Source organism: Macrotis lagotis, chromosome 4 (genome assembly GCF_037893015.1).
Source record: "Macrotis lagotis isolate mMagLag1 chromosome 4, bilby.v1.9.chrom.fasta, whole genome shotgun sequence".
Taxonomy (NCBI): Eukaryota; Metazoa; Chordata; class Mammalia; order Peramelemorphia; family Peramelidae; genus Macrotis; species Macrotis lagotis.
Window position 1 is genome coordinate 18,377,397 of NC_133661.1, and position 10,292 is coordinate 18,387,688.

Sequence of the window (10,292 nt, forward strand, 5' to 3'; positions counted from 1 at the left end):
ACTACATCATCTTCACATATCACAATCTGTTTAGTCATTCCTCAAAGAATGGGCATCACCTCAATTTCCACTTCTTTGTCACTGCAACAAGAACTATAAATATTTTTGCATGCTCGGAATTCTTACCCTTTCCTGTGATTTCTTTATTATACAGACCTTGTAGTGGTTTTGCTGGATCAAAGTGTATGCACAGGTTTTTGCCCTTCGAATGTAGTAGTTTCAAATTGTTCTCTAGGAAGGCTGGTTCAATTCACAATTCCACAAACATTACATTAGCATTGTTTAGCTATACATTAGTTTCATCTAGCTATGATGAAATAGATACCCCATCCTCTCCAAAACTGATCATTTTCAGTTTTTTCCATATTGGCCAATCTGACATGTGTAAGCTTGAAACCGCATACTTAATATGCATTTCTTTAATAAATGATGATTTAGAACATTTTCCATGTGACTAAAGATAACTTTAATATTTTATCTGAAAACTACCTGTTCATATATTTTATGAATATTAGTTGGGCAATGACTTATACATTTTATAAATTCTTATAAAATTTGACTCAGTTTTCTATAAATTAGAGAAATAAGTTCTTTATCAGAAATATAAGTTATAAAAATTTTCCCCAACTTATTGCATTCCTTTTACTCTTGGTTGCATTGTTTCTATTTGTGTAAAACCTTTTTTACTTTAATCATTTTTTTCATTTTTAATTCTTCCCCTTTCCATACTTCAGACAAACTATTTCTTGCTCTCCTAACTAGTTTATGGTGTCACCTTTTATGTTTAAATCCTGTACCAATTGCAACCTTATCTGGGTCTAGGGTATTAGATGTTGGTATATACCTGATTTCTTACTTACTATTTTCCATTTTCCCAGTCCTTTTTGTTAAAGAGTGAGCTCTTATCCTCTTATCTTCAAAGCTGTAATCTTTCCATTAAGAAGGAATGTAAATTTGAAATAAACAAATTCTTTTTGTGTCCCCTCTCTGCCCTGAAGGATGGTAGTCAATCCCACTCAGGGCCTTACATCACAATCAAGTGAAGTGGTTAAGAAAAGGTTGAAATGGCATTAAATAGATGAAGGATAGATAAAGAAAATTAACAATTGGATTCACCTAAACACATACACACACAAATGGACACACACACACACACACACACACACACACACACACACACACACACACAGACATATATATGTTATAGAGTCAAGCTAATGTCTCTGTGTTTTTAGGCTATTAAATCTTACAGACTAGGTTCACATTATCTGGTATCACTACACTGTACCCCTAAGAGTGTGGACTAAGGAGGATAAATCGTCTCAGGTCAGAAATAGAGCAGGTCAATGCTCTTATGAAGATCAGAGTAGCTCCTAGTTTGTAAGCATCATCAGAACCTCCAACCTGGGTGGAAGAGAAAGACCTACTTTGTGAAAACAAAGAAAATCTTGAACTAAACAAATTATCTAAATGCCAAATGTACTATTTCAGGAAGAAGTGGGTGTATGATTTTATGAAGATGACCCAAGAGATGATTTCATAATTTGCCTTGAACTCAGTCCATTTCATAGAACTGACCATCACTCACCCTTGGTGATATCACTTCCAGAAAATTCTTTCATCCTCCATTGACTTTGAGCTAGATAAAAATTTTTCAGCATATACTTTGGGAAGTATGGTTTACAGAAGGTTAACAGCTGACTGCTTCCAAAATAATAAAAAAAAAATTTATGTGGCATGCAATTAATCAGAACTTTAGTACATATGGGAAGTGTGTACTGGTCCCCTGCTGCTTGATGGCTTTCATGCCAGTCTTAGAATCCAGATGACATTTTGTGCTATTTTCTACATTTATTTGTACTTCACAGTAACCTTTTGGCTTTTCAATATTTTGTGGGATTTTTTCTTCTTTTTTCTTTTGCTTGCATTATAATCTGTTGCCTTACAATTTTCCAAGTTTCTTAGAGCTATGATGAAATAGATACCTAATTTCTTTAAATGGGTCCTTTAATGCACTCCCTTTGAAAAAGGGAGTTATTTTTTTTCCTAGTGGGAACATGTTGTCCTCAAAGTCCTGAAGAATAGTTCTAGAAATGGTCAGATTTAGCTGAAAGCCTAAGTATTCAATGTGATTTATTTCAATATATTTGAAGAAATTAAAGAAAGTAGTCACTTCTTTTTTTTTATTATTTCTTTTTTTTTAGGTTTTTTGCAAGGCAATGGGGTTAAGTGGCTTGCCCAAGGCCATACAGCTAGGTAATTGTTAAGTGTCTGAGGTCTGATTTGAACTCAGGTCCTCCTGACTCCAGGGCCAGTGCTCTATCCACTGAGCCACCTAGCTGCCTGAAAGCAGTTATTTCTTGATGGAATTCTTATAATATTTTATTTATAAGAAGAGTTCTTATTGAACCATCTTTAATCCTTGAATTTTTATTCCCTGACGAACTCTACTGCCCGTTATCTTCTGTGCTTCTAAGATCCACCTCTGTCTTTGTGGGGTTAAGTTTGCTGCCCAAAGAAGTCATAAAACTGTTGATTGTCAATTTCTCAATAATGTTATCTAATTGAAACTGACCCTTTAGTGCTAAAAGGAAATTATTTAATTAATTTTATTGTCAACCCCAATAATCCCCTGTTGTTTGTTTTTTTTTTTAGAATTTGAGCTTTTCAAAATTCTTTCCTCATAACTACTCTTGATACAGGGAGTAGGAATGTCTTCATGTAGGGGTTTAATATGCTTAAGGGCAACTTATCTACCCACTACAATTTATGATTTCATTGATTAAGGCAGTACAGATAGGATATGCTGGCTCATTAATTGCCCTTTTTTTTTACACAAAATGCCGGAAGTTTCCAAGCCAACCCAAACAATAAAATTACAAAAGACACAGACTGAATTCATCAAAAGAATTAAATGAGCATCATTTAATTTTCCTATTAAAGTATTACTATGTTTAGATGAGTCCTTTACTAATTTAATTTAATTTTTAATTATATCTTCCATCTCTCTGTTCTGCACTTATAGTAACACTTCTTAATCTAGGATCTATGTACTTATTCTTCTTAACATTTTAATGATAGTGTTGCAATGTGATTTTGTTTCCTTTGTAATCATACATATATTTTATTTATAAAAATTAATTTTAAAAAACTTCCATAAGTTTCATAAAACTGCCAGAGTGATAGAAGTTAAAATAAACGATAAGATCCCTTGACCTATACAATGATAGATGTCAAACTGGAAGGGAAATTATATGGCATTAATTCTAATCCCTTTCTTTTGCATATGAGAAATTGTGAAGTAAGTGAACTTAGTCAGAGGGGACTTACCCAGGGTAACGGGGCTAGTAAGTACCTGAGAGCACAATTTGAACTTGTATCTTTTTCCTGACTCTGAATCCACTGTTTTATATTCACTACACCACATTATTCTTCTCTGTCCAATCTGTTCCATATCATACATAGCCATCCCTTTTATTTTTTCCCATTGTTTACTGGTGGACTCCTTCACATCCTTGGCTGATGACGTGATTTGGCTTGCAGGCCACCCTATGGTTCCAAAAGTGAAATCAATGGATGCACAATATCCTGATGATCCAACTAAGAATGAAGAGTTCTTCATTAGAGGGTCTGAGAGCTGGGGTGGGGTGGGGAATCTGGATGCCTGTGGCCAAAAGACCAGGCTAGATGAATTAAGGTGGCTCCTCACCAGAAAATTTACCATCAGGGCAACTTCTCTATCCACAACAATGCGTGACTTCATTTGTTAAGGCAGTACAGATAGGATATGTTCATTCTTGATGAATGGAGCTTCTATCAAAATGAAATTATAGCTTTTGTGGAGTCCTGAAGAAGAATTTTTGTTGTAAATAGAATTTAATTTTTTCCGATTGAAGGTAGTTTTCAACATTCCTTTTAAAACTAATATTTAGGGGACAGCTAGGTGGCATCATGAATAAGAGCACCAGCCCTGGAGTCAGGAGTACCTGAGTTTAAATCTGACCTCAGATACTTAATAATTACCTAGCTGTGTGGCCTTGAGCAAGTCACTTAACCCCATTGCCTTGAAAAACCTAAAAAAATAAAAATAAAAGAGACTCTCATAAAATTAATATTTAGAGTTTAACTTTTTTTCCTTCTTTCCTCCCTCTGATACCTCCACTCCAAGATGTCAAACCATCTGATAAAGGTGATACAAATGCAGTCATAGAAACTTATTTCCACATTAGCCATGTTGTGAAAGAATAAATAGAACAAAAGAAAAAAGCATCAAAATTTTAAAAAGTGAGTATTCTGCATTCAAGATGTATAGTTCTGTCTCTGGATATGGATGGCAAGTATTTTGAATTGTTTTGTATCAATGTAGTTCTGAAAGAGTTGTCAGTCATAGTTGAACATCACAGTGTTGCCATTACTGTATACAAAGGTCTCCTGGTTCTGCTCACTTCTCTCAGCATCAGTTCACAAAAGTTTTTTTCAGGTTTTTCTGAACTCTACCTAGATAGCACAATAGTATTACATTATATTCATATAATAATACAATTTGCTCAGTAATTCCCCAATTGACAGGCATTTCCTCAATTTCCAATTTTTAGCATTAGTAAAAAAGAGCTGCAATACATATTTTTTGTCTATTTAGGTACTTCTTCCTTTTTTATGATCTCTTTGTGTTACAGACCTGGGGATGGTATTCCTGGATCAAAGAGTACACCCAGTTTGATTACTCATTGGGCATCTGTCCAAATTGCTCTCCAGATGAAGAAGGATTTCTGAAGGTGTCTTCAAGCTTGGCGTTTTGCTTCCTGCACACAAACTGGAGAGAAATCATTTCTCTTCTGCCATTTCATTAAAAATGAGGCTTGCCCCCATCTGCTATTAGCTCCTCAGGATTGGAAGATGGCATTGTACTCACACTGATGAACAGAGTGCTTCATGAACAAGACTCCTTAGCTGCTTATCCCAGAGCCGATGCCAACTGTCTTGATAACCTTGGGTGAGTTAATTAGCTTTCCTTATGCTTCTCATCAGCCAAAAGCAGATAGAGCCCTGCCATCCTGAGGGGAAGATTTAATGAGATTGTGCCCATTTCTGTATGTGGCCCAAAAATGACTGGAGAAAGGCAACACTGCAGAGGATAAATCATTGGTGGTCACCTTTGCAATCAGTCAAGATCAACATGTGGTTGATTAGGATGTGAGTCATCCAGATTAGATGGACAAGCTGCCTGGGCCAATTATGAAGGGAAAAAATCCTGCATTCTACTGTTGTACATTCTTTGTTTTTTTCCCCCTTTTCCTCTACATTTTCTTTTCCCTCTAACCCCTTCAGATAAACAATAGTGTTTTGCTTTGATAAAATAAAATCTCGTTTAATATGATTTTGTTAAACCCCTAACGTGTTCCAAGAATAATACTAGGTGTGGTGGTTTAAAAAAATCCTGCCCGCAATGGACTCAAATTCTATCAAAACTATCCAGAACATAATTGAAACCCAGGAAATAAGAAATGGAGTGGGGGGGCGCTGCTGAGGAGTAAAAATAAATATGACAGAATTCATAATGATACCTTTACTCTAAAAAGAATCCCTTAGGTTCTCACTCAGTATCAATTTACTTTTAGTTTGCATATGGTTTTATTGGTCAGGCAGTATGGCATTATTAAACAGAAATGTCAGAAACAAGCCATGAAACATGACCCCAGAAGTGGGAATTAGATGTAGGTTCAAGTTACACTTCTGCCACATTTTGTCTGCATGATCCTAGAAAAGTTCCTAGAACTCAGTGTTCACCTGAGTTGATAAAGGAAAATTTCTCATTCATGGGTTCCCTGTAAGGGTGAAATCATAGATCCAGCTTTTATACCTCAAGTTTGAACATAGTTTAGCTTGTTGATTTGACAATTCCCCCCCTACCAGATTAGGATCAGAGAGTCAGAAGTAGATAGTAGGGCAGCAGTGGGAGAAAGGAGGTTTTTGCTGAGGTCAGATTCATTGAGGTCAGAAAAAGGTTGTAACTCTTTGTAACTGGAGACCAAAAATAACTAATTTACTCATAAGAAGTTATCATTGAATATAGTCACAAAGAGAAAATCTGGCTTCTATAGTTGAAATTCTATTTCCACAACTGTAGTACTGACTCCCTGTAGAGACATCCAACTCCAAAGTCTAAAGAGTGGTTAAATAGACAATCAACTATCTAGAAATAGCTTAGCTTCTTCATTTATTCTGGCTCCTGCTTTTGAATGAACTAGGCTTGAACAAGATGCACATAAGCAGGATAAGAATTGGATGTGGAACGTGGTAGGTCAGAAAAAAATCTAGGAATTTTAGTGGAGAATACATTCAATATGTCAAAATAGAATGATGTGGCCATCAAAAAAGCTAATATGGTTTTGGGGTGATTTCACGGGACTCGACCCCCCAAAAATAGGGAATCTCTTGTTACTCTACTTTTCTTGGATTTCATCTGGTCCATCATCTTCATTTCTGGTAACCATAGTTTAAGAAGGATCATTATTTGTGGAATAGTGAAACAAGTTATGGTTCATTACTTGACCAAGCTCTTCAAATTAGTGAGTGGAGAACCCAAATAAAGGCAAATGATGTCAAATACAAAGCTCTTTTCGCTTCAGAGGCATCAAATGTAGGTTGCAACACTGAGTCTGGCCCGATCTAGATTAAAATGTAATGGAGGGGCCGCTAGGTGGTGCAGTGGCTAGAGCACTGGCCCTGGAGTCAGGAGTACCTGAGTTCAAATCCGACCTCAGACACTTAATAATTACCTAGCTGTGTGGCCTTGGGCAAGCCACTTAACTCCATTTGCCTTGCAAAAATATAAAAAAAAAGTAATTGAGAAATATTTAACTAACTAAATAAAAATACAACAGAGTATAGATACTGTTAATAGGTAGTTTTCTAAGGCAATAAGCTGATGGCAGGGATACCTATATATCATTCAGGAGTCTCCAATTATATTTATTTTCTTCCACTGAACCTTATAATTTATGGAAAGGTTAAATTAAATTGGGAATCTTCTGTTGAAGAAGGCATGGTAACAGATACCCAATTTTACAAAGATTTCAATCTGATTGTCTTTTCCTCTTTCCTCTTCCATTCATCCTTCCCTTCTTCTTCCTCCCTTCCTTCCTCCCTCCTACCCTCCCTTCCTCCCTCACTCCTTCCCTTCCTTTGTTCCTTTGTTCCTCTCTCCCTCCCTCTCTTTCTCTCTTCATTTCTTCCTTCCTTCCTCCCTCCCTCTTTTCCTTCCTTCCTTCCTTCCTTCCTTCCTTCTTTCCTTCCTTTCTTCCTAACCTCCCTCCCTCTCTCCCTTCCTTCCTTCCTTCTTTCCTTTTATTCCTTCTTTTCCTTTTTTCCTTCCTGCCTTCCTTCCCTTCTTCCTTCTTTTTTCTTTGTTCCTTTTCTCCCCTTTCTCTTTGAATCCCAAGAGTCTAGAACAGCACTTGGAAAATATGTAGTAGGTGCTTCATAAATGTTTCTAGGTTTCTTTATTAGACTCTCTGCATTTTACTTAAAGACATATGCTATGTTAATTAGAAGAATAGGGATGGACCTCTTGTTTCATTGGTTTCGTTTGAGGAATTTCCCTACTTTAATGCAGGTTAACACATTGTCTTCAATTTTGAGATTAGTTGTAGACCATTGATTTCCTAGTAATATCCCCAACCAGAGGCAGGATTTGAACCAATGTCTTCCTAACTTCAGGGTTCATGCCCTATCCACCAGTCTATTAGCCAATAATAATTTACGAAGGACCTACTATGTGACAGGTACTCCATAATAAGGGCTGGGGGGTAAAAATAGCACCTACCCTCACAACTACTCTCATAGTCTAATGAGGAGACAGCAAGAAGCAAACATGCAACGAAGTAATATATAGGAACAGAAAAAAGGAAAGGAGAATGAAGAGGTATTGGGAAAGATTTGCTTTAGCACTTGAAACTGGAGTAGAAACTTCAAGAAAGCCTGGGAGATCAATAGGCAGAATTCCAGAGAGGAGGGGAGGCAATCAGAGGAAATACCTTGAGCTGAGAGATGATAAGTCTTCTTCATGGAAGAGCAAAAGGGTCAGAGTCGACTGGAGAGTGAGGGGTGAGAAAGATGGAGAGGCAGGAGGAAGCCTGGGTTGGGAAGAGCCTGAAATGGCAACCAGCACATCCTGTGCTGGGTCCTGGAGGCAAGAGGGAGGATCATCAGTGATTTAGTGGAGGCTTGGGGACATGGTTAGATCGACACTTTAAGAAAATGCTCACTTCAGTGATGGGAGGAAGGCTTACTACTCATTATTCTGTGATTAGTCTAATGGCTTGATTTGATTACTTATATCAAAAATATACGTATCCATACCATATATACACTTATATATGAATTTGGGTGTTTACATGTATACATGTTACACATTGTATAATTTATCAGGATGTGATACGTTATAATCAAAATGATATATTATATGCATCGCTGTATATGTATTTATGCATCTCTAAGTTGTTTTATTTTGGTTTTCACTTTTAATGAAATCTCATTTTAGGATAATGGTCTATGTCATGAGATCGCTAACATTTGTGCTAGTGAAACGATGACATTGGGAGAGAAGCACTTTCAAGAGAACTAGCAAATTGCAAGGGATGTAAGTGTTTGTAGGAGAGTGACAGAGTCACACAGACAGAGACAGAGAGAAAGAGATAAGGGGAGAGTGAGTGGGGAACAGCAGAGATGGAGAGAGAGAGAGAGATCCAGAGAGAGAGAGAGAGAGAGAGACAGACAGACAGACAGACAGACAGACAGGAAAGGAGCTCCTTGAGAAGAAGAGTTTGAGATGTATGAGGGGCAAACAAGGTCAAAAACTCTCAGGGTAGTGTGAGATGACCCTTTATTTGCAAAGGGGTCAAAAATCCCTCTGCAATTAACTGGTTGGAAGAGCAGATGAATTAAGGTTTAGAAGACTGGCAAGATGGGGCAGAGGGAAGTTAGAGGACATCAAGTGATATCCTCCTTTTTTCAGATATACGGGAATGAGCATTAGTTGTGGAATCAAAAGACTTGCATTGCAATCCTGGTTCTGCTAATTAATAACAGTGACTGAATAAGTTGGTTAAACTCTCTGAGGTTTTATAAAATTGCCTGTTCTTCCTTGCCCAAAGCACACTGCTGCCTCTCATATATTTACCTTTGTACTGTCTGTCACCTCTATCAGGAGTTGTCTTCCTTGTTATCTCCACTAGTTTTCCTGCCTTGCTTCAAAGATGCTAAGTCAATCCAGTCTCTGTAGGAGACTTCTCTCTGTGACAGCTTCTGGAACTTTCCTTCTGAGTTTCTCTTCCTCTTTTGTTTCAAATGTCATTGATCTATGTAGTCCTCTATTCAGATGGGAGTTTCTTGAGGGCAGAGGCAGCCCTGCCATCAGATTTCTTCATATCCCAAGAACTTGCTGGCATGCCAGGGAAGATTCCACACTTGGTTAATGTCAGTTGATGCAATAATTCTTAAGACGTAGATCACTATGCTCCCAAACAACTATAAATCTTCTTATTCTTCAATCTGCATAGCAGACACATTCAAATTGTATGTGCATTGTACATATTATTATTTGTTTTTATATTGTTTTTATATTGTTTTTATATTGTTTTTATAATATGGCATTAAAACTTGGATGTTTTATAGGCAGCACTTCAGGTTTTATTGCCCAGGACTCAAGACCAAACTGCTGGCTCTGGATAAGAGGATCATCCATTTCTACCCAGAAGGGATCTTAGAGGTCATCAGTTCCAAATCCCTTATTTTATGGATGCATAAACTGAGCCTTTTACAATGCAGAACTATGTCAACATATGGGAACATTTTGTGTTCGCATCAACACACACATGTGTGTGTGTGACCAATGAAAAGAGACTGGGAACAAGAAGAGCCATCACCAGCTATTGGATTGCTCATCATTTGGATGCTTTTCCCCTTTACTTTTTAATAATTGTAGCCTTGGAAAACTGATGGGACAAGATGGTATGGTAAGAATGCATATACGCATACATATAAATGTCTGTGTATGCATACATGTATGTGGGATGTGTATGTTTCATATATACACATGTGGTTATGTTTATGTCATACATAAAAGTATCTGGAGGTGTGCCTACATAATACATGTATACATGCTAGGTGCTTGCTATTTTTATTCTGGAAATTTTCTAGTTTCATAGAATTCTAGATATAGAAGGGATCTCGGAGCACAAAGAGTTTTATCCCAGCCTTTCCTCAGATTCCTAACATCCTTCCCTTTCCTT